At 40.8% G+C, this 22,895-nt stretch overlaps 1 protein-coding gene and 1 long non-coding RNA gene across 2 annotated transcripts in view; one reads left to right on the forward strand and one right to left on the reverse strand.

Annotated features, from left to right (window-relative positions):
- Positions 1–22,895, forward strand: part of ZNF704 (zinc finger protein 704) — a 271,560-nt gene that overhangs the window by 148,404 nt on the left and 100,261 nt on the right. The gene's annotated exons all lie outside the window — the stretch shown is intronic.
- Positions 9,313–22,895, reverse strand: part of LOC146403822 (uncharacterized) — a 509,633-nt gene continuing 496,050 nt past the window's right edge. The window contains exons 4-5 of the long non-coding RNA XR_014843660.1: positions 15,246–16,295; positions 9,313–14,704 (exon numbers count right to left, since the gene is read on the reverse strand). This is a non-coding gene — a long non-coding RNA (uncharacterized LOC146403822). The remainder of the gene's footprint in view (positions 14,705–15,245; positions 16,296–22,895) is intronic.

The raw sequence follows: 22,895 nt of genomic DNA on the forward strand, positions 1-22,895 counted from the left end.
TGCTTAGAAGGCAGAAGAGGAGGACACCGTTTTGCAGTGTAATTGATCTGATGAACGTATTGTCCTCCTATGGAGGGCTTTGCTAAGCATCCCTAAGTTTGCTAACATGTTCACCATATCCAGAGCCAGTCCCTTCCTGTGGGCAGCTTCCATTAGTTCATCGACACAGCAAATAGGACAAGGTCAGGAAAGATGGGGAGAGAAGACTGGAGCTTTGCTGCCTTTCTCTTGAGAAGGTTCACATCTGTATCCCAGGGATACAGAAGACTCCAATTAAACCAAAGCATGGGACAGCCACCTGAGCCATCTGGATCTCTGCCACATAAGAAAGGTTGACAGAAAGACTAATGGTTTTCCTGGAATCTAGACTCCCAAATACCCAAGATTTGGAGAAAATGACTTCTTATATATGACCCAGAAATCTGATTCCTAATCTTTGGTGAGTTGAAAACAACACACTACTTTAGAAATCCAAAAATTATGCTATGGCCTGAATGGATCTCCAAGCTGGGGTATTTTGTTAAATTACCCAAATGAGTATCTGTTCTCCAGTCATAATGCTCATTCAAGTAGAAAGAGGGAAAGATGAAGCTAATATTTCCTGCCTTTCCTGCAGTTCTAGCCTGATCCTCAGTCATTCTGGTGTGAACCCTGTCACATCTCAGTTCTTAGCCCTGAGATTGAGCATTTAGGGACCAACCATTGTAAATTTTGGCACCCCCTGGTAGACGTTTGTGACAGTGTGGAAAACCATGAGGAAGAGGAGTCACTTTCTTCTCAGCCAGTAAGTACCTATGTATTAGGTATTCAGGAGAGACAAAGTGTATAAACCTATGTCCCTGCTCTTGAAGTCTGATTGGGAAAATCAGACATACATCCGGAAAAATACCATCAAGCAAGCTCTGTATTGTGCTTTCTAGCAAGTTCTTGGGAATTTTGATGAATATTAAAAATGCATTTGAATGGTATTGCAACCAGATTCTTAGCAGTGCAATGGTTAAGGGTTTAATAAAGGAATATTTAGACTCCAGGAGTTCACGTTGTGGCACAGCAGAAACAAAACCGACTAGTCACCATGAGGTTGTGGGTTCAATTCCTGGCCTCGCTCAGTGGGTTAAGGATCTGGCATTGCCGTGAGCTGTGGTGTAGGTCTCAGACAAGGCTTGGATCCTGCGTTACTGTCCTGTGGTGTAGGCTGGCAGCTGTAGCTGTGATTCAGCCCCTAGCCTGGGAACCTCCATATGCCATGGGTGCAGCCCTAAAAAGCAAAACAAAACAAAACAAAACAAAAGAATATATAGACTCTGGAATCAAACCAACCTTGTGTCAAAGGCCAGTTCTTACTAGCTGTGTCACCTCTGCTGTGAAACTGAACTTTTTTTGAGCTATAGATTTCTTATCTATAAAGTAGGAGTAGTCTTATAGGATTGTAAATAATCCTTATAGGATTGTTGTAAAAACGAAATTATAAAATATAGGTGTGCAACTTTAAAAGAATACATCCAAACTGTTCCCTACAAAAGAATCCCAGATAATTTAGTTAGATACCCCTCCTTCAGGAGATACATATTAATTAACTCTCTTCATTTTGAATATAAGTTAGACTTAGTGATTCATTTCCCAAGAAGAGTACATGGAAAGGAAAAATATTAAATTTAGAGTAGAGAAACCCTTTAACCAAACCATCAAGGTTAACATGGTGAGAGAGACATCATGTTGATATGAACTCCTTACATATGCCACAAGTGTGGCCATAAAATTAAAAAAAGCAAAAGATAGGAGTTCCTGTTGTGGCTCAGTGGGTTAGGAACCTGACTAGTATCCATAAGGATAAGGGTTTGATCCCTGGCTTCACTCAGTGGGTTGAGGACCTGGTGTTGCTGCAAGCTGCAGTGTAGTTGAAGATACAGATTGGATTTAGCATTGCTGTGGCTGTATTGTAGGCCTCAGGTATAGCTCCGATTTGACTCCTAGCCCAGGAACTTCCACATGCCACAGGTGTGACACAAAAAGGCTAATTAAATAAATGCAAATAAATAAATAAAAAGGCATGTCCACAGATTCTTTGATACTCCCACCATCAAAAGATGGAACTTGACTGCCTTCCCCCTGAGTGGGCTGTATTTAGTGATTCACTTCTAGTGAATAAAATGTGGCATAATTGATATTATGTCATTTCTAAGATTAGGTCGTAAACAGCAAGGGACTTCCTCTTTGTTCTCTCTGGAATCTCTCTCGCTCTGGGAGAAGCCAGGTACCATGTTGTGAAGTCACTTGAGCAGCTCTGTGAAAAGGGTCACATGATAAGGAACTGAGCCCTCCTGTCAGCAGTCAGAAAGGAACTACGTTTTCAGCCAGCCTTCTCCTTGCCACTGAGCCTTTTTATAAACGGCTCTCCAGCCCCATTCGAGTCTTCAGATGACTACGGTCCTGATTAGTGTCTTGCCTACAACCTCAAGAGAAACCTTGAACCAGAACGCCAAGCTAAGTGACTCCCAAATTCCTGACCACAGAAACTATGAGATACAATATGGCATATTGTTTTAAGCCATTAAGCTTTAATGTAATTTGTTACACAGCCATAGATAACTGATACAGTATAACACATGGTCAACATACTGCCTGGGATCCATATATAAGTGCTCAATAAATTATAGTGCTTATTATTATTGTTCAGAAATTGTTCTTTTTTTCCCCTGTTTTGTCTTCCCATTTTCTTCTCCACTTGGAACAGTAATTCCTAACCATGACTGCACATTAAAATCACCTGGTGAGCTTTGAACAAACCAACCAATGAACCCTAGGGCCCCCAAACCTTAGGCCATATTAATTAAATAAAAAATCTAGGATGGGTTCAGACATCAATATGATTTAAAAATTCCCTTAGTAATTTTTGTGGACAGGGAGGGTAAAGGACCACTGCTATGGAAAGCAGTAATATTTAAATAGGGACTACCAAAATTCTAAGACCTCTGACTTGAAGAGCATAAAATTATATTTCTTGCTACTTCATCAAAAGCTTTATGTGTTGCAAAAAGCAAAGAAAAAAAAAAAAGATTCAAAAACTGTCCACTGAAACAGCATGTGATCATATAGCCAGCCTCTCCTGAAAGGAATGAAGCAATCTTTAACTAAAGAAGTTTATCAACTAGGCAGAGAAACCACAGGATAATTCTGCTGACCTTGTGACAGAAAAACAGACTATTTGTGGACTGTGTTCCAAAGGAGAGTTAATGTTTTCCTTGGTTAATGTACTGAACTGGAATTCCTTCTTTCCTATTTATATTTTCTTTCTCTTTGTCAAGTGCAAAATACCAAAGCGACATTTGCTAAATGTGAGTCTACAAGAATTATCTCCTTAAGGCATCTAGGAAAAAATAAATGACTAATTTATTAATTTAAATAAAGGATATTTACCTTAATTTGACCAAAAAAAAAAAAAAAGGTCTGCGTATTTCATCCTGAAAATATGGAGTCATGAAACAGAGAACCTATAATTAACATAGAAGAGTTTGTCATTTAATCTCCTTGCATAACCCCAGGAAGGAAATAATCCACCAGGAGTCAGGTCTTTACTGAAATGAGTTTGGACCTTTTTATTTTGTCATTTTGGTGGCTCACTGACCAAAGAGGTGAATCAGATGGTAATTTCTGGGCTAAGCAGGCTCATTGTGATCCAATGAAAGTCTGTTACTTAGATTGGGACACTAGGTTGAATACATTTAAAAGGCATTTGTTGAGTGTAGATTTTGTGAGCGGCACTTCACATGATTATGAAGATGCTACCCCTGACTCAGCAGGTTTGCAACACCATTGATAAAATGAATGCTGGTATATAGTGCACTTCAAAATTTTTGGATCTTAGGGAAGTTAATGTTGTGGCTCAGTGGTTAACGAATCCGACTAGGAACCATGAGGTTGCAGGTTCAATCCCTGGCCTTGCTCAGTGGGTTAAGGATCCGGCATTGCCTTGAGCTGTGATGTAGTTTGCAGACCTGGCTTGAATCCCATGTTGTTGTGGCTGTGGTGTAGGCCGGTAGCTACAGCTCCGATTCAACCCCTACCCTGGGAACCTCCATATGCTGCTGGTACAGCCCTCAAAAGACAAAAAAGACCAAAAAAAAATTTTTTTTTTTTGCATCTTAAACCATGAATGGAAAATAATTTCAAAGGAAAGAATTACAATCATGGATTCAGGTTTGACAGAAAAGATATGTAGGAGAAGATGCTGTTTGATCCTTATTAAGTAAGAGTGTTAGGTCCTTCATATTTGATGACCAAATCATGGATACAGTTTGGATAAATAAAGAGAAAGGAGAGCATCTAAGCTGGAAGAGAAGCACAAAAGCAAAAGTAAGCATCAAGGAGTTCTTCTATGGCTCAGCAGGTTAAGGATTCGGGTGTTGTCAACTGTGGTGGCTTGGGTCACTGCTGTAGTGTGGATTCGATCACCGTCCTGGGAACTTCCACATGCTGTGGGAGCAGAGCCAAAAAAAAAAAAAAAAAAAAAAAAAAAGCGTCATGTGGGAAGTAGTGACATATCAAGTGGAAGTTTATTTGAAGAGTAGTGGAAAGTGATTTTTGAATAAGGAGACTAAGACCAGAGGATGTTGAAATCTGGAAGACCAGGCTGAGTACCCAGAAGTCATCAAAGGTTCCTGAACAGACTGAAGTTGGGGGATGTGCACAGAGAAGAGGGTAAGAGGAGTCAGCACTTTGCAGGATGATTTGTAAAGAGTAGAAAATTAGGGAGAGAGACAGTCTGAGACATGGTAGCAATGAATTGAGAAACTTGATTTTGGTGATGAATTAAAGACATAGTCTCCCTTTAGTGGATATGTCTTAGTCTGAGGGCCAGCTTCAGGTGGCAGATGGCCATCACTGGACAGTGATGGAGATAAAAATTCAATCAACAAATAACCGACTCTGAACCTGTGGTTCCCAAATCTATAAATCAAGCATGTGGTTCTACAGTCCTGTTATCTTTGTAAAATCCTGTAATTCAGTTGGGGTACATGGTAAAACTTGCAAAGACATTTTGCTTAAATGTTTATCTTTCTATATTAGACAAGCTATATTTCAGCAGGAAAAATATTATATTGTATGTATTTTGTCTTTAATGCATACTTAAAAGATTTCCTTTAAAATGGCATAGTTACATGTAGGAATTTGTTTTTCCATTCTTAATCAAAAGTACCTGACCTATTTGAGTTCCCTCATGGCTCAGCAAGTTCAGGATCTGGCATTGTCATTGCTATGGCTCTGATTACAGCAGTGGCACTGGTTTGATCCCTGGCCTGGGGAGATTCTGCCTCCTGTGCATGAACAAAACCAAAACAAAACAAAAAACGACCTGAAATTTTAAATTCTGGTTTCTCTTATTTGATCTTATACTAGACATCTAAGTAAGAGAGTTGGTCTAAATTTTGACCCTTATAAGAAGTGGATATTGGAGTTCCTGTCTTGGCGCTGCAGACACGAATCCAACTAGTAACCATGAGATTGCAGATTTGATCCCTGCCCTTGCTCAGTGGGTTGACGATCCGGCATTGCCGTAAGCTGTGGTGTAGGTTGAAGACGCAGCTCAGATCCTGCATTGCTGTGGCTCTGGCGTAGGCTGGCAGCTACAGCTCTGATTAGACCCCTAGCCTGGGAACCTCCATATGCCATGGGAGCAGCCCTAGAAATGACAAAAGACAAAAAAAAAAAAAAAAGAAGTGGGTATTGTTACTAATAGTCATAGTACTATAAAAATAAGATCTCCTTATGTGTTTGAAACATTTCTTTCTTTCTTTTGTACAGTAACTACATTTTAGGTAGGCTTTATGATATAAGGATAGTACCAACAATCCAGGAAACAGTGGGGAATATTCTCAGTGGCCTGTAAGCGTCTCCACAATGCTGATTGAGTGTCCTCACAACACGGCTACTGGGTTCTCCACAGAATCAGAGTCTGTGCTCTTTTCTGAAGGCTAAGTGTGAGCAGCAATAGCCTGCTTGTCTAGTGATTTGGTCTTGGAGGAATTTGCTTGATTTTTCTAGAAAATCTTTTCGGTTTTTTTTTTTTTAGGGCCACACTTGTGGCATATAGAGGTTCCCAGGCTACAGGTCCAATCAGAGCCATAGCTGCCGGCCTACGCCACAGCCACAGTAACGCAAGATCTGAGCCGAGTCTGCGACCTACACCACAGCTCATGGCAACACCAGATCCTTAACCCACTGAGCAAGGCCAGGGATTGAACCCGCAACCTCACAGTTCCTAGTCGGATTCGTTTCTGCTGCTCCATGACAGGAACTCCCTAGAGACTCTTTATTTCCATCAATAGGGTTTTCTTCATATTCTGTTCTGACGAGCTGACTTCTCATAAAATGAGTGGGTTAACAGCTGCTTACAACTTTATTTAAAGAAGACTGAAGTTCTATAGTATCGTGTGTGGTTTGAAGAAATGATTCTCTTGGGCCCTTAGCCAAAAAAAAAAAGTAAGTAAATAAAAGCATATTTTGTTTTTGTTTTCTGGGGTAAATGTAATTTTAGATTAGCTAATAAAACAATGCAAAGACTTCTCATAAGGGACAAAATTTAGGCCAACCCTCCTACTAAGAATAATAAAAGCTGGACAAAATGTACTCAAAGGAATAGCTCGGAGGCATCAGAGATCATGAGGCAGAATTATGGGAAAGATACGGCAAATAAGACAATCTAGAGAGGTGAGTCTGCTGTGAGGGGCCACTTTTTCATTCTGATGTCTGCTGATCCTGAAAAACAAAACTGAAAGGCTGAGAAACTGAACAGAGCCCCTGATAGCTCTGTAAAAGAGAAGAATAAAAGTGGAGTCAAGAAGCACCAAGACAGGTGAAACTAGTAAATACCCCAGGCTTTGGCTTGAGACAGTAAATAGCTACCCACTAGGAGCACGAATGAACTGTAAGTTCTCTCAGAGCCTGAAGCTCAACTTCAAGTCATTTATAACTTGATATTGAATCAAGATGATCTCAGATTGCTTGTTTCTACACCTGACAACAGCAAAGCAAAGCATCTCAAGGAAGAGAATGACATCAAGGTCTCAAGTTATTTCCGCAAATTCTCACGTATCATGTCCACTACTTAATTAATAATCGTCAGGCTCATAAGGAGATAAAATAGTATGGATGAAAAAAAAAACAAGAAAAATAACAGTAGTGGAAGCATGGGGCTCTACATAATAAATTTAGCACACACAGACTTTTAAAAAATATTCTTAATATGTTCCATAAGATTTTATTTTTTAAGGCTGGAAATTTTAGAAGAGAACTAGAAACTGTAAAAATGAACCATCTGAAAAATCCAAGAACTGAAATTAAAAACTTGATTGATGGGTAGACTAGCTATTTATTGCTATGTAATAAATTATCTGAGGACCTAGTAACCTAGGAGTTCCCACTGTGGCACAACGGGATGGGCAAAGTCTTGGGAGCGCTGGGATGTAGGTTCTATCCGTGGCCCGACACAGTGCGTTAAGGATCTGGCATTGCCACAGCTTTGACTTAGGTCTTAACTGCAGCTCGGATCTGATTCCTGGCCTGGGAACTCCACATGTTGCAGGGTGGCCTAAATAAATAAATGTATATATATATATATATATATATATATAGAGAGAGAGAGAGAGAGAGAGAGAGAGAGACTTAGTAACTTAAAGCAGCAATAATCACTTAATCTTTATCAGAGTTTCTGTGAGTCAGAAGTTCAGGGTGGCTAATTGGGCTGGTTCTTGCTCAGAGTCGCTTATGAGGTTGCCATCAGATGTTGGCTGGGGGACAGTCATCGAAAGACTTAACTGGGGCTGGAGCCATCTGAAGGGGGTCCCTCATATGGGTGGGAATTGGGTTCCTTCAAGGTGGGCTTCTCTAGGGAGCTGCTTGAGTGTTCTCATGAGAGAGTAGCTGGTTTTCCTTAGAGTTGGCAACCTGAGAGAGCAAGGCAGAAGATGCAATGCTTTTGATGACCTAGCCTCATCCAAATAAATCCATCCTCTTTATTGGAATTAAAATATATTCTTTTGGAGTTTCTGTCGTGGCTCAGTTGTAATGAACCCAACTAATATCCATAAGGTTTTGGGTTTGATCCCTGGCCTTGCTCAGTGGGTTAAGGATCCAGCATTGCTATGAGCTGTGGTATAGGTCTCAGACGTGGCTCAGATCTGGCATTGCTGTGACTGTGGTGTAGGCCGGCAGCTGTAGCTCTGATTCAGCCCCTAGCCTGGGAACTTCCATATGCCTCAGGTGTGGCCCTTAAAAAAAAAAAAAAAAGACAAATATACAAATATATATGTATTATATATATATTTACTGTTGGTAATTATTATACTCTATCACCTAGGACCACAATTAGCTAAATCTACAACTATTGTGAAGGGTTGCTAAGCTTATACAGCCTGATTTCAGATATTATCATGAAGTGTGCAAACTATTTTCCGGAAGTATATGTACTTCTCCTTTTCACTGTAAGAAAAGAAATGCTTTCACAGGAATTGCATTTTTTTTAAATCTACTTCCTTGCCATGTGACTGAAGCTTAAAGTTCCTTTCTTAGTGTATCTCTCCAGGAGTGTTCTGTTTCTGGCAGCCTATTGCATACATATTGGTGCTGTTAAAATCAAGCCTCATGAGTTTAATAAGTGTTAGAACTGGGCATGTCATTTTATAGACAGGTACCTTAGGCACAGCTAAGACATCCGCCATCCAGGTGATTCTCTGAAATCAGGGTGATCAGAAATTCGACCCTTGGTCCAGGCAGTTCCAGGAGTAATCAAAATCTATTCTCCATGGGTGATTTCATTGTACCCAGTCAGCCCAGATTTAATGAAATCTCACATATAGAGTATAGATTCTCTATTCAGTTGGGGGGAGTTCCCATTGTGGTTCAGTGGTCAACAAGCCTGACTAGCATCCATGAGGACGCAGGTTTGATCCCTGGCCTTGCTCAGTGGGTTAAGGATCTGGCGTTGCTGTGAGCTGTAGTATAGGTTACAGACATGGCTTGGATCCCTCATTGTTGTGGCTGTGGCTGTGGCTGGCAGCTACAGCTCCAATTCGACCACTAGCCTGGGAACCTCCATATGCTGTGGGTGCGGCCCTAAAAAGACCCTAAAAAAAAAATTCAGGTAGTTATCTGGTAAACCTATATACACACATGTACACACACTCACATCCCTGCATAAGGCAAAAAAAAAAAAAAAAAAAAAAAAAAAAAAGATTCTTTATCCAGTTGGGATCCTCCAGAGCCACAATTGCATTTCTTTCTTTTTTTCTTGTCTTTTTAGTGCCACACCTGTGGCATATGGAGGTTCTCAGGCTAGGGTCTAATTGGAGCTGTAGCCACCACCCTACACCACAGCCACAGCAATGCCAGACCCGAGTCACATCTGTGACCTACACCACAGCTCACAGCAATGCCGGATCCTTAACCCACTGAGCAAGGCCAGGGATCCAACCTGCAACCTCATGGTTCCTAGTTGGATTTGTTAACCACTGAGCCATGAAGGGAACTCCCACAATTGCATTTCTGATCAGTGATCAGTGCTATGGCTGAGCTTAGGTGCTCAGTTCTCTGCCAACTGGATGGCACTTCCTAAGACTGCAACCAAAATGCTTCAAAGAGCATGGCCTGGGAGTGAAAGGGTTTCTGGTAGAAACTCTTCCTTCCAATTTCACAGAAAAGTCATCGGCTTCCACTTAATCCAGTGAAACTCAGTTACCCTCTGTGAGCCAGGAGGACGCCAGATTTCAAGTGCCGGGAAGGGGGTTCTAGGTTTCTATCTTTAGTCATCCTATCCTACCCCTTACTGAGCTCATATTGCACACCCGGCACAGGTTCAGAACCGCAGTGCTATCTTATTAGATCTTCATGATAACACTCTTAGGAGTGTATTATCACCCCACTTTATAGATAAGAAAACTGAGGTCTTTGAGTTTGTCGCACAAGGCACCCAGCTTTTGTAGTAGACCTGACACTCAAATCTAAATCCTTCAGACCCGAGAGCCCCTCCCCCCAGCCACTGTGCCACATCACATTTCCTCTTCTTTTAGTAGTTTTCACCCCACCTTCTCTGTCTACCCCTTCTTTTCCTCCACTGGCATCAGAAGTGGGGGAGGGGGCTGAGTGGCACAAGTCTGTTCCCCTCCTTCAACCACGGATAGATCCAGTCAGCTGTAACCCACAACCCTTTCCTTCAGGGCAGTTAATTTGCTTCACAGGACTCTGGAAGCCACTTTCTTTACTGTTTATCAGTTTATTACAAAAGGAGCCGATAAAGGGTACAGCTGGAAGGGATGCACAGGGCAAAGTGTATGGGAGGGACAAGGAGCATCTGCATGCCTCTGTGAACCCAGAGCTCCAAACTTGGGGGGATTTTTATGGCGGCTTCATCACATAGGCACGATCACTTACTAACTCTATTTACAGCATCCACTCTCTGGACACTGGAGGGGTAGGATGGAAAAGTCTAAGCTTCCAATCATTGCTTGGTTTCTCTGGTGACCAGCCCCCACCCAGAAGCCCCCTCATTCCAACAAAAGACACTCCTGTCACAAAGAAAATCCCCAAGAATTGAGGAGCTATGAGTCCAGAACTGGCGTCAAAGGCTAATTATTAGAATTAAATAGTGTTCTAATCCCTTAGGGAATTACAATTTTAGGAGCTCTGTGTTAGGAACTAGGGGCAGAGATCAACATATTTTTTCTTTTTTTTTTTTTTTTTTTAAATAGTAGTTTCTTAATACTACTCTCCCTTGCTTCCCCTTTCCAAATTGGGACGTCTAATGAGGTGAGAGATGCCAGGCATGGCAGATATCCCAGCTTTGGTCTGTGATTTCTCCGTGGAAACAGTCTTCTCTTCTCTGTTTTATTAAGTTGCTATTAATCGTTACCGTGTATAGGCCTGTCCTGTGGCCTATAGAGTCATGTAGCCTAGTGATTAACAATGCAGGCTTTGGATCAGAATCCCTTGGCTTTGCCAGTTGCAGCTCTCTGACCTTGACAAATGACATGCCTCTCCGGGCCTCAGTTTCCTCATCTTTAGAGTGTATACATGTTGGGGAGTGTGGGGTGGTCAGGTCTACTTGGTAAGGTTTTAATAGGGCTTAAGTGAAACAATATATGTAAAATATTTAGCAGAGTTCCCAGGAGATGGCAAGAGCTAAATAAATGATAATGATTATCAGTGGTATTTAATATTATTGCTATAGTTATTCTAAAAATACTCTTTGGCTAACATAACTTTGAAGAAACACCGAGCCTCACTCTTGCCATTTTAATTAGACCCTGTTTTTGAAGAACACCACTCACCTTCATAGTCTGATAAGGGCAGTGGTGGGTGACTTATTTACTGATAAGCGCTGTTTTCCTTTGGCACAGAAGCTGATAGGAATGCAGGCAGCGTGTTCTATTTCCCACGACACCTTTGAATAAAATGCCATTTCCTCAGGAACAGCTAGAAATACCGATGCTAATTTTTCCCCGCACTCAGGAAAAGCAAGAGCGCTCCCACTGCGGTGGGCTGAAGGAGCTCTCCAGAAGCATTATGTCATCCTAATTTGCACTGCCAGGGGATGAGCTCATGGGGCGGGGTCTCGCAGGGCTGCAGCTGTGCCAGTTCCTCACTTGTAGGATGTGCATCCCCAGCCCGCTGCTTCCCGCTGCCCCCTCTAACCCACCCGCCGCCTGAGCCAAACCAGAGGCACCGCAGGCTGAATGATTTAAAACAGAGGTGAGGTCCTGCAAACATATAACCAGGCATCAGGAGGCACACAGAAAAGGCAAACTGTGCGTTTTGTTTTGGATTGCTGAAAACAAAACAAAAACACAAAACAACAACAAAACCTCCCCCAAACAGCTGCAGAACCCTTGTCAATGAGAAGAGACTTCAGTTGGTTGTCTTTGCTTCTCCGCTTTGTCTAAAAGCCACATCTTTCCCCTTTTCTGCTTCAAACAACTGCTTGATCAATGGCTGAACCCATGTTGGATCTGAGAGCATCACAGGTCTGGCCCTGAGCCATGACTTTAGGGCCAGAGAGAAACATGCAAGCCATTTCCCACATTCTTTTCATCATTGTAGGTATTATGAGTGTATTTATACTCCTGCTAATCCACCTGCAGCATAGGGAAAGGTTAAACATGCAGACTTTAGAGTCAGGCAGCCCTAGTCTGGATCCCACTACAGACACGTGGGCTGTCTTTAGGAGAGCAAGAATTGTCACCCTTCGAAAGCTCAGTTTTCTCCACCTGCAAAGTGGGGATAATAGTCCAACCTAGATCAGAAGATTGCTGCAGACATTATGTGAATATTGCATGGTCATTACTAAGCACACTGCCTGCTCCGTGGAAGGTACTCAGTTAAAGTGAGTGATCATTAATAAGGATCATTAACCAGCCACTGCAAGAGACTATATATAATACATGCGTAAATTTATAGATTTAAAATATGAATTGGAAGGAAGATGTAAAGGTACTATAAAATATACTTTCAAGGAAATCTCTCATTCATGAAAAAGACTTTTGTTTTCTATCTTTTAATACAGAAATGTTCAAACCTACCCTGAAATAAAATCATATACCAAACTTCCCACATACCTACCCATCACCCCCACTTCAACAATCATCTACATTTTGGCAGCTTTGTTTCATCCACTCCCTACCCTTTCTTTTCAAGTGGAGTATATTAAGGATGAATCCCAGCCATTATATTATTTTACCTGTAATGCTCGAGTATCTGCCTCTAACAGAAAAATATTTTATTTTTAATTTAACCCTACGACATTAAAATAATTCCTTATTATCATCTAATGTCCAGTCCATCTTCAAATTTCCCCCAATTGTTCAAAAATGTCATTTTATACTTCTAAGAAAATCACAGAAAATATTCCACACTGCTTAGACTTTTTAAAGGGGTTTTCTAAATACATCATGAGAATTCTTGCTTTTTCAGAGCTGAATTTCAAACATTAATGAATACAAATATTGATGTTTATGCAGTAGGACCAAAGCAGATTGCTAATTTGTTTTTGTCAATTGTAAGTATTAATTATTTATTTATTTGAGGTATGGTTGACTTACAATGTTGTGTTAATTTCTGCCACACAGCAAAGTGACTCAGTTATACATATTTATACATTCTTTTAAAATATTATTTTCCATTATATTTTATCATAGATATTGAATATAATTCCTTGTGCTATGGTAGGACCTTGCTGTTTATCCATTCTATATATAATAGCTTACATCTGCTAACCCCAACTTCTCATTTCAATCGCCCCCAACCCCACCCTTGACGACCACAAGTCTATTCTCTATGTCTATGAATCTATTTCTATTTCATATACATGTTCATTTGTGTCATATTTTAGATTCCACATGTAAGTGATATCATATGGTCTTTGACTTTTTCTTTCTGACTTCCTTCACTTGGTATGATAATCTCTGGTTGCATCCATGTTGCTGTAAATGGCATTATTTCATTCTTTTTATTAATATTCCTGTGTGTGTGTGTCTGTGTGTGTGTCACATCTCCTTATCCATTCATCTGTTGATGGACATTTACGTTGTTTTCATGTCTTGGAGATTATGCATAGTGCTTCTATGAATATAGGGGTACAGGTACCTTTTTGAATTGTAGTTATGTCTGGGCACATGCCCGGGGTGGGATTGCTGGATCATATGGTAATTCTGTTTTTAGTTTTCTGAGGAATCTCCGTACTGTTTTCTACAGGGGCTGCACCAACTTACATTCCCACTAACTGTAGGAAGGTCCTCTTTTCTCCACACCCTCTCTGGCATTTGTTATTTGTAGACTTTTGATGATGGCCATTCTGACTGGTGTGAGGTGGTACCTCTATGAATGATTTGTTTTAGAGTAAGAGGTTCTATACTGGTTAGAATGACTAGTAAATAATAAACATGTGTTAATTTTTTAGTCATTAATTTTATGTATGTGGTTCAGATGCTCAAGTTTTAGTGAGCTTGTTATCTAAACATATGGCTTTAAAATCTTATTTAAAGCATCGCTTAGTGTATAAACAAGATAATTTTTTTCCTTTTGCTGCAGATTTTCTTTAGCTTGTTTCATCTTAATTTTATGTCCATAAATCACTATACAGCAGAAATTTATTTAGAAAAATATTTAATGGTCAGTATTGCCAATAGCTGTTCTGGGTTAAATGTAAACATTCAATTTAACTTTCAGAAAATAGATCTTTTTCCATCGAAGGGCAAGCTCTGAATGGTTCCTGATGTGTTTAAAATTCATATAATCAGTGTTACAGTAAGTCCCTAGGGAGGCATGAGTTATGTCCACAGAAATTTATGTGTACACTCTATTTTTCTGTTTCACTGCTAAACAAAAATTCCCAGAATGATGTCATACTCTTATTTGACAGATCAAGGTCACACAAAGCCTCTATGATCTGGCCCCATTCCTTTCGAAAATCTCTCATAACTTCCTTTTTCCCTAGTTCCCCATATACCACGACTCTGACTGTGTTGGACAACTGGCCCTTCTCTTTGTGCTTCTCCATCCCTTCTCTTCTTCTTCTCAAGCTATGCCACATACCTGAGGCAGAGTTGCCAAATGTAATATATAAAAATACAGGAGGCCCAGTTAAATTTGAATCTCAGATAAACAATGAATACATTTTTAGGAGTTCTCGGCGTAGCTCAGTGGTTAACGAATCCAACTAGAAACCATGAGGTTGCAGGTTTGATCCCTGGCCTAGCTCAGTGGGTTAAGGATCCGGCATTGCCGTGAGCTGAGGTGTAGGTCGCAGACATGGCTCAGATCCTGCGTTGCTGTGGCTCTGGCATAGGCCGGCGGCTGTAGCTCCGATTAGACCCCTAGCCTGGGAACCTCCATATGCTGTGGGAGTGGCCCTAGAAAAGGCAAAAAGACAAAAAACAAACAAACAAACAAAAAACCCACAATGAATCCATTTTTAGTTTAAGTACATCCCTAATATTGCGTGCGTGGGACATACTAATACAAAAATGTTATTCTCTGTTTATCTGAAATTTGTTTATTTATTTTTTGGTCTTTTTGCCTTTTCTAGGGCCGCTCCCTCAGCATATGGAGGTTCCCAGGCTAGGGGTCCAATCGGAGCTGTAGCCGCCAGCCTATACCAGACCTTCAGCAACAGGGGATCCGAGCTGAGTCTGCGACCTACATCACAGCTCACAGCAATGCTGGATCCTTAACCCACTGAGCAAGGCCAGGGATCGAACCCGCAACCTCATGGTTCCTAGTCAGATGCTTAACCATTGTGCCACGACAGGAACTCCCTCTCTGTTTAGCTGAAATTTAAATTTAACTGAGAGTCCTGGGTTTTATCTAAGGAAACTTTTTTTTTTTTTAGAGTATCATTGATTTAAGGAAACTTTTCAAGGGCGGGCTCTTCTTCCAGGAAGCCTTCCTGAGTGCTTTCTTTACACCCTGCTATCACAGCCTTTTGCTGGATCCTCTAATTGCATAGAGAAGCACCCCAGTATTTTTAGCTAGTCATGTGTATACGTGTCTCCTTACTACTTTGTAATACAAACAGCATGTCCTATTCCTAGAGTTCTAGGATCTAGCACTTACACCCCACATCCTCTTTCCACTCCAGAGGTTGGATAACATTAACCCCTCACAACATTTCCCCCAAGGCTTTTTAATTTTTGGTTTTGTTTTGTTTTCTTCATGTAAATCTGGATGGCCTCTATTCACCAATGTTGATTCCTAACAATCAATAGTACTATTATTCCACTGTGATAAAGTGGTGGCAGTAAAGAAGTGAATTAGATAAGTGTCTGACCATTACAAACTCACAGGTCATGGTCTGAAGACAGAAACAAAATACCAGGTAGGTATTTTGGTAGGTATGATGTATTTGATAAATACTTATGAAAAGTCCAGTGTATGTGCCAGGCACTGAGCATGCAGCTGCACACAAGGAAAGCCCACACCCTCCCAGAGTTAATTTCCTGAAGAAGGACTATCCAACAGGTAGATGTGAGTGAAAGTTGCCAGGTAACCTTTGGAGATTTCTCGGAGTTCCCATTGTGGCGCAGTGGAAACAAATCTGACTAGGAACCATGAAGTTGAGGGTTTGATTCCTGGCCTCACTCAGTGAGTTAAAGATCTGGCGTTGCAGTGAGCTTTGGTGTAGGCTGCAGATGCAGCTTGGATCCTGCATTGCTGTGGCTGTACTGTAGGCTGGCAGCTGCAGCTCTGATTGGACCCCTAGCCTGGGAACCTCCATATGCCACAGGTGTGGCCCTAAAAAAAAAATAAACCTTCCGCACATAGGCTGAGTCCTAAAGTAAAGCAGGAGTTTACTAGACAAGTGAGGGGTGGGGAATGAACACTCTAAGAAGAACCGGACAAGACCAAGGAGTGGACTGTGAAAAAGCCCAGAATGTAGCTACTGTAAGGACAGGAGCTTGGTCTCGTCTGCACTGTTGTGACCCCATGCACTGAATAAACAGTTGAGTGAATGAAAGCAAGCACGGTGTACTCAGGGAAGAGCAAGAAGATTTGAATGACCAGGGCTAAGGGCTGGGAAGTGTCACTTTAAAGGTGGACAGTGGGCAGATGAAGGGGTTTGTAAACCATGCTTAGCAATGTGAACTCAAATTGTAAATCAGACATTTTTTCGGACCTGGAATGGTACGATTTCATTTCACTTCTGAAAGGTAGCTTGGACGGGGTTGTGGAGAATGGGTTAAATGGAATGGAGCCCAGGGCAGGGAGACCAGTTAAGTGGCTATTGTTTTGGGAGAATGGATGCAGCACAGGAAACAAGGGCCAGTATTAAGCCAAGGCGGTGAGCTATCAAAATGGGAGAAGGATTTTAGGGTTATCTCTGAAGTAAAGGAAATAAAACTTTGGATCCATTGGGGATAAGAGATCAAGAAGGGGAACAAAGACTGTACAACTCCCAGGTTTCTGGCGTCTACAACTGTCTGGACAAAGGTTCCATTAGGGCAACAGGAATATGGTTTTTATAAGGTCTGGACGGGAGGTATTTGGGGGAGCCATCAGTGACTCTTGAGAGGTAAAGCCATGATGATGGATGTAGGCAGCCAGAGAGTGTATAAAATTAAATCAGAAGGGGGCCTGGGAGTGCCATTTTGTAGATGTGTATTTGTCATGTACAAATACAGATGTAGGTGGATTTGCATATGTTTGAAAAGAACCCAAACCTAGCATCAGCCTGGAAAGGGAATAGCGAGTCATTAATATGGCCTAGCTAGTCTATATTCAGAAGGTTTTGATCAATAGGAATAGTCATAGGTTGTATTTGTTTATTGTTGACACCATCTTTGACTCCCTAAAGGAAAATCACTTAACCCCCTTCTAACTACCTCCTACATCAGGCTTTGCTAAAAACTAATGGAATGCAGTCTACAAAATACTTTGACTAGCCTGGGAGACTAAAAGAAATGAAAATTCAAAAATCACAAGATAATTATTGATGATGATAAAATATTATCTAAAGGTAATCCCTTCTAAGAATCTTCAAAGCAGCCCTATTTTTAAGTACATGCATAAACATAGTACAGATCCACCTAAAGGTTTGTAATAACTTTGGAAGTGTAAAAGCTGATAAGAATCAAGGTATGAGTCACCACCAAATAGCATCTCCCTCATTAATAAATAAGTAATGATGATAAAGATCTTTTGAAACTTTAGAACAGTAGAAGGTCTATTTACTGACTCCCTGGATTAAGCAGTGTTTGCATTCCGATGCTTAAAACTCAAAGCTGACAGCCTACTGTCTAGATGAGGGTTTTCAAAACGTTTGCTTGATCTCGCAGGGCTGGAAAAATCAGTTCCTGCCAGGTGATTCTAAGCAAGTTGCCTAATCGCTCCCTGTCCCAGGTAAGTGCTTCCTTCTGGGGTTAAAAATACCCCCCTACCAGAGTTCCCGTCCTGGCACAGTAGAGCTGAATCTGACTAGGGACCATGAGGTTTTGGGTTCAATCCCTGTCCTGAGGGTGGGGTGGGGGGGCATGTGCTGCAGGGGCCCCAAAAAGAAAAAAAAAAAAAACCACAAAAAATAAAAAAAACCACCCACTCTCTTCTACCAGCAGTGGAGATAAGACAGTTGGGAGCTCCAGAACTCCAAGGTAATTGAAGATAATTGAAGTTCCCATTAATGAACCTGACTGGCATGAGGATGCAGGTTTGATCCCTGGCCTCACTCATTGGGTTAAGGATCCCTCATTGCTGTGGCTGTGGCATAGGCCGGCAGCTACAGCCCCATTGGACCTCTAGCCTGGGAACCTCCATATGCCACCATTGTGGCTCTAAAAAGAGAGAAAGACAAAAAAAGAGAAAAGAACTGTCCCTGTCCTCACCCATACTGACCCAGTAAAGCGAGGTGAGGACCCTGGACCAAAGCTCACCTTCCTGGAGAGGTCTCCTCAGTCTAACCCCTCAAGCCTTTTGCTTTATTACCATTTTCTCAAGATCACCTCCCACTGAAATTTGGAATTATCTTGTTCCTTGGTTTTCATGCTAAATGTCACCCCTCCCTCAAGCCTTTGATCACTATCAGTGCAGGGCCTGACTTCTGTCAGTGCTGAGTGTCAGTGTCAAAACAGTCTGACTCAGAGTTCCCATCGTGGCGCAGTGGTTAACAAATCTGACTAGGAACCATGAGGTTTTGGGTTCGATTCCTGGCCTTGCTCAGTGGTGTTCCCATGAGCTGTGGTGTAGGTTTCAGATGTGGCTTGGATCCCGAGTTGTTGTGGCTCTGGTGTAGGCCAACAGCTATAGCTCCAACTGGACCCCTAGCCTGGGAACCTCCGTATGCCGCAGGAGCAGCCCTAGAAAAGACAAAAACAAACAAAAAAACAGTCTGACTCTTTCTAAATATTCCTGGCTATGTTTTTTTATTTGTTTTTTATTTGCAAGCTGCATGTGGAAGTTCTCTGGCCAAGGACTGAATGCGTACTCCAGGAGTTCCCTTTGTGGCACAGTGGAAATGAATCTGACTAGGAACTATGAGGATGCAGGTTTGATCCCTGGCCTTGCTTAGTGGGTAAAGGATCTGGTGTTGCAGTGAACTGTGGTGTAGATTGCGGAGGCAGCCAGAATCTAATGTTGCTGTGGCTGTGGCCTAGGCCGGCAGCTGTAGCTCCAATTGGACCCCTAGCCTGGGAACCTTTAGATGCCGTGGGTGCAGCCCTAAAAAGATAAAAATAAACAAACCAAAAAAAAAAAAAAAAACTTTTGCTCATGAATTCTGAACAAAATTTTGAAAACTACGCATCCCCCCCACCACATTTTTTTTTTTTTGGCCACATCCGCAGTATGTGTAAGTTCTTGGGCCAAGGGGCGAACCTGTGCCACAGCAGTGACCCAAGCCACAGCAGTGACAACGCTGGGTCCTTAATGTTCTAGGCTACCAGGGAACTACCTCCTTACACATTTTAACGTTGAGATCTTAAATTTTGCCTTATAGATTTTAGTAATAATTTAATTTAAATAATAATATTCATATTTTGATTAAACTGTAGCATCACTTAAAGTATCCAGTGGAATCTAAATACCATCGAGATTTGATACCCACCATCATCCGTTTTCATAATATACAAATAAACTTTTAACTAGAAAAAATTTTACTTGTTCCTTTTCTTTTTAAACCAGTTTCCTTTCCACCTTCTCCATAGAACTTTACCCTAATATAGTATATTTAAGCTTTAAAGGTTTTTATTGATCACCCTACTATACTTCTCTGCAACAAAAATATATTTGTAAATGTAAATTTAAATATTTTACATTTCCTGTAAGTGTATGATGGTGAATATTTAACTTTTTTTTTTCTGGTATAAGCGATGTTTAAAATTACTAGCAGTGCACATTTGACCAACGCAACATATTAACAATTTGATAAGCCAGTGAATATAGAAAGAAAAGTTTATTAAAACCACATCTCTTAGTGAGCTACAGGATTTTTTAAAATTAATTACTTATCTGGAGATAAATATTACGTATTACTAGAATGAGACACTGTTCAGCATTAGTATGAGTCCCATTTTTCTTTCTTTTTGTTTGTTTGTTTGTTTTTCCGCTTTCCTAAGAGCCTCACCTGATTAGAGCTATTGCCACAGCAATGCAGGATCCGAACCTTGTCTGCGACCTACGTGACAGCTCATGGCAATGCCAGATCCTTTACCCACTGAGCAAGGCCAGGGATCAAACCCACAATCTCACGGTTACATGATTAATTTCTACTGCACCACAATGGGAACTCCCCCATTTTTCATTTTTAATGTGAGCACTGAAAAAACTTGTACACATAGACAGGTAGATGAGAAAACAAGTTTTGTTATATCACTGTCACTCAGTTAATTGGATTGCTTTCAAGAGAGATAAATGCCAAGTAGCAGTCACAGTACTGCATCATCAAAAACTAATTTTAATGACCTAACTTGATTAGATTCTGCTTCAATTTTCTTGAAACCAAAGAATTGGAAACCACTTGAATTGCAGACAAATCTCTTAAATCCAATACTCAGAGTCATTCACTTTTTAAGACACCAACACTAATTTTTCTAATTGACTCGAGTTGCCACCCTGAAGGTCTTACCACAGTGGAATAATTTATAGGAAAATAGATGAAGAGTTGCCTTTTTGCCTAAAGTGAGAGAAAGAGCTTTAGGCTACAGACCAAGAAAACCCACTCTTCCCAATAGCAAATATATTCTCATATCAGTTGTAGAAAATGTACAAACAAGTTAAGGAGGGTAGTAGAAATCATTTGTATAAACACTAAGTTGATTGCTTTGAAAAAGGCAAGTTGCAGAGTTCTCCTCATGGCTCAGTGGAAACAAATCCACGAGGATGAAAGTTCAATCCCAGGCCTCACTCAGTGGGTTGAGTATCCGGCATTGCCATGAGCTGTGGTGTAGGTCGAAGACTCGGCTTGGATCTGCCATTGCTGTGGCTATTGGTGTAGACTGGCACCTACAGCTTCAATTTGACTCCTAGCCTGGCAGCCTCCATGTGCTGCAGGTTCGGCCCTAAAAATACTAAAAAAAAAAAAAAAAAAAAAAAAAGGCAAGTTGCTTTAAAAGTTTATGACACACTAGGTGTTACATAATGCAAGACTGGAAAATCTTTAAATTATGTACTTCTCTTGCTTGGTAAATGTCTTTAAATTCTTGTTTCACTTTAAATCACAACTAAGTATTTTATACAATGCGTGATTTATGCACAATAATTAACCCTTATTAAGAAGATACCATGTGCCAGGACCTGTCCTAATTAATTTATTTGTATCCATTAGTTAATCCTCACAACAATCCCACAAGGTAGATAACTTTTCATTCCCATTCTACAGATGAGGAAACTGAGATGGAGAGAAAGTGACTTGCTCAGGATCACACAGCTAATAGTGACACAGCCAGGCAAGCCTTGCTTCAGGTCTGTGTTCTTAATATGTAAGCCTCTAATGAAGATCTTAATTTTGTTTTTTGGGTGTTTTTGGTCTTTTTTTTTTTTTTTTTTTTGTCTTTTTAGGGCCATACCAGCAGCATATGGAGGTTCCCAGGCTAGGGGTCGAATTGGAGCTATAGCTGCCTACCTGTGCCTGTGCCATAGCCATAGCAACGCAGGATCCTTAACCCACTGAGCAAGGCCAGGAGTCAAACCCACAACCTCATTCCTAGTCTGATTCATTTCCACTGTGCCACGACAGAAACTCCAAGATCTTGATTTTGAATTAATAATAAAATGTATGGAGTTCCTGCTGTGGTGCAGTGGGATCAGCAGTGTCTCTGCAGCACCAGGACACAGGTTTGATGCCAGGCCCAGTACAGTGGGTTAAAGGATCCTGTATTACCTCATTGCTGCATCTGTGGTGAAGGTCACAGCTGTGGCTTGGATTTGATCCCTGGCCTGGGGAACTCCATATGCCTATGCCTTGGACAGCCAATAAATAAGTAAATAAATAAATAAGTAAATAAATAAATATTCTTTATTTTGAATAAATAGTTAAATAAACAAAATGTATAATATCCTTATATATAGCATTTTTATGATTTTCCTATATAATAAGCTTTTTTGATTAACTGACCAAGCACACATGTTCAAAGTTTTTCCACTGGATCATGAACATTAAATAATAACAATAATTATAGAAACTGCAAATCAGGAATGATGCAGGGCATCTCTTAGTGTCCAAAAGCTGCTTAGTCAGGTTGGTTACAAAAAAATGAGAAACCATTGGATACATGATGAAAATGGATATTAAAATGTTTGATGGAATTCTGAACAAGTTCTCCTAACTTTTACCAAAAAACGATATCTGCTTGTCTCATTTTATTGTACCTTTGGGAAAAAATTCTCAGAATACCATTAAGCACATCACAGAGTATGGTTAACAATAAAATATCAATATATTTTACTTAAACAAACCATTCCTGTGCAACTTCTAATGCAAAGCATCCATGACCACTTCCATCCTCGTCTGCTCAACCTTCCCCAATCCTCCTGCTTTCATTTAGCCTGTTTAAAATATTCAGATGGTAACATCTGCATATTTCCTTCCTTTTTATGTTAAGGAACCTCAAGCTTCCTCCTCTGTCTATTTCCTTAAAGTTACATCATTCCACAGAAAATTTAGTTATCTCAAAATGTAGCACTTAATTTGCAAATCTCTGTTCAAGCATTACCTACTGGCCAGGTTTTGTGTTAGGCTCTGGATATAGAGCAAGGAGCAAAAAAGAAAGTGCTTTGTCCTTCCTGGAGCTTATAGTCAAGAAGAAAGTGTGAGCAATAGAGCCCAGTCAAATACAGTGTGACAAGTGTTCTAAGACGGGCAGGCGGTGGACATGGATGTACTCTCCGGAAGGTCCTGGCAGGACCTAGAAGGTGAGGTGCTG

This window comes from Sus scrofa, chromosome 4 (assembly GCF_054392235.1).
Source record: "Sus scrofa isolate SSC_HxYL_T2T_F1_AM1 chromosome 4, Sscrofa_HxYL_maternal_Yorkshire_Landrace_v2.0, whole genome shotgun sequence".
Lineage (NCBI taxonomy): Eukaryota > Metazoa > Chordata > Mammalia > Artiodactyla > Suidae > Sus > Sus scrofa.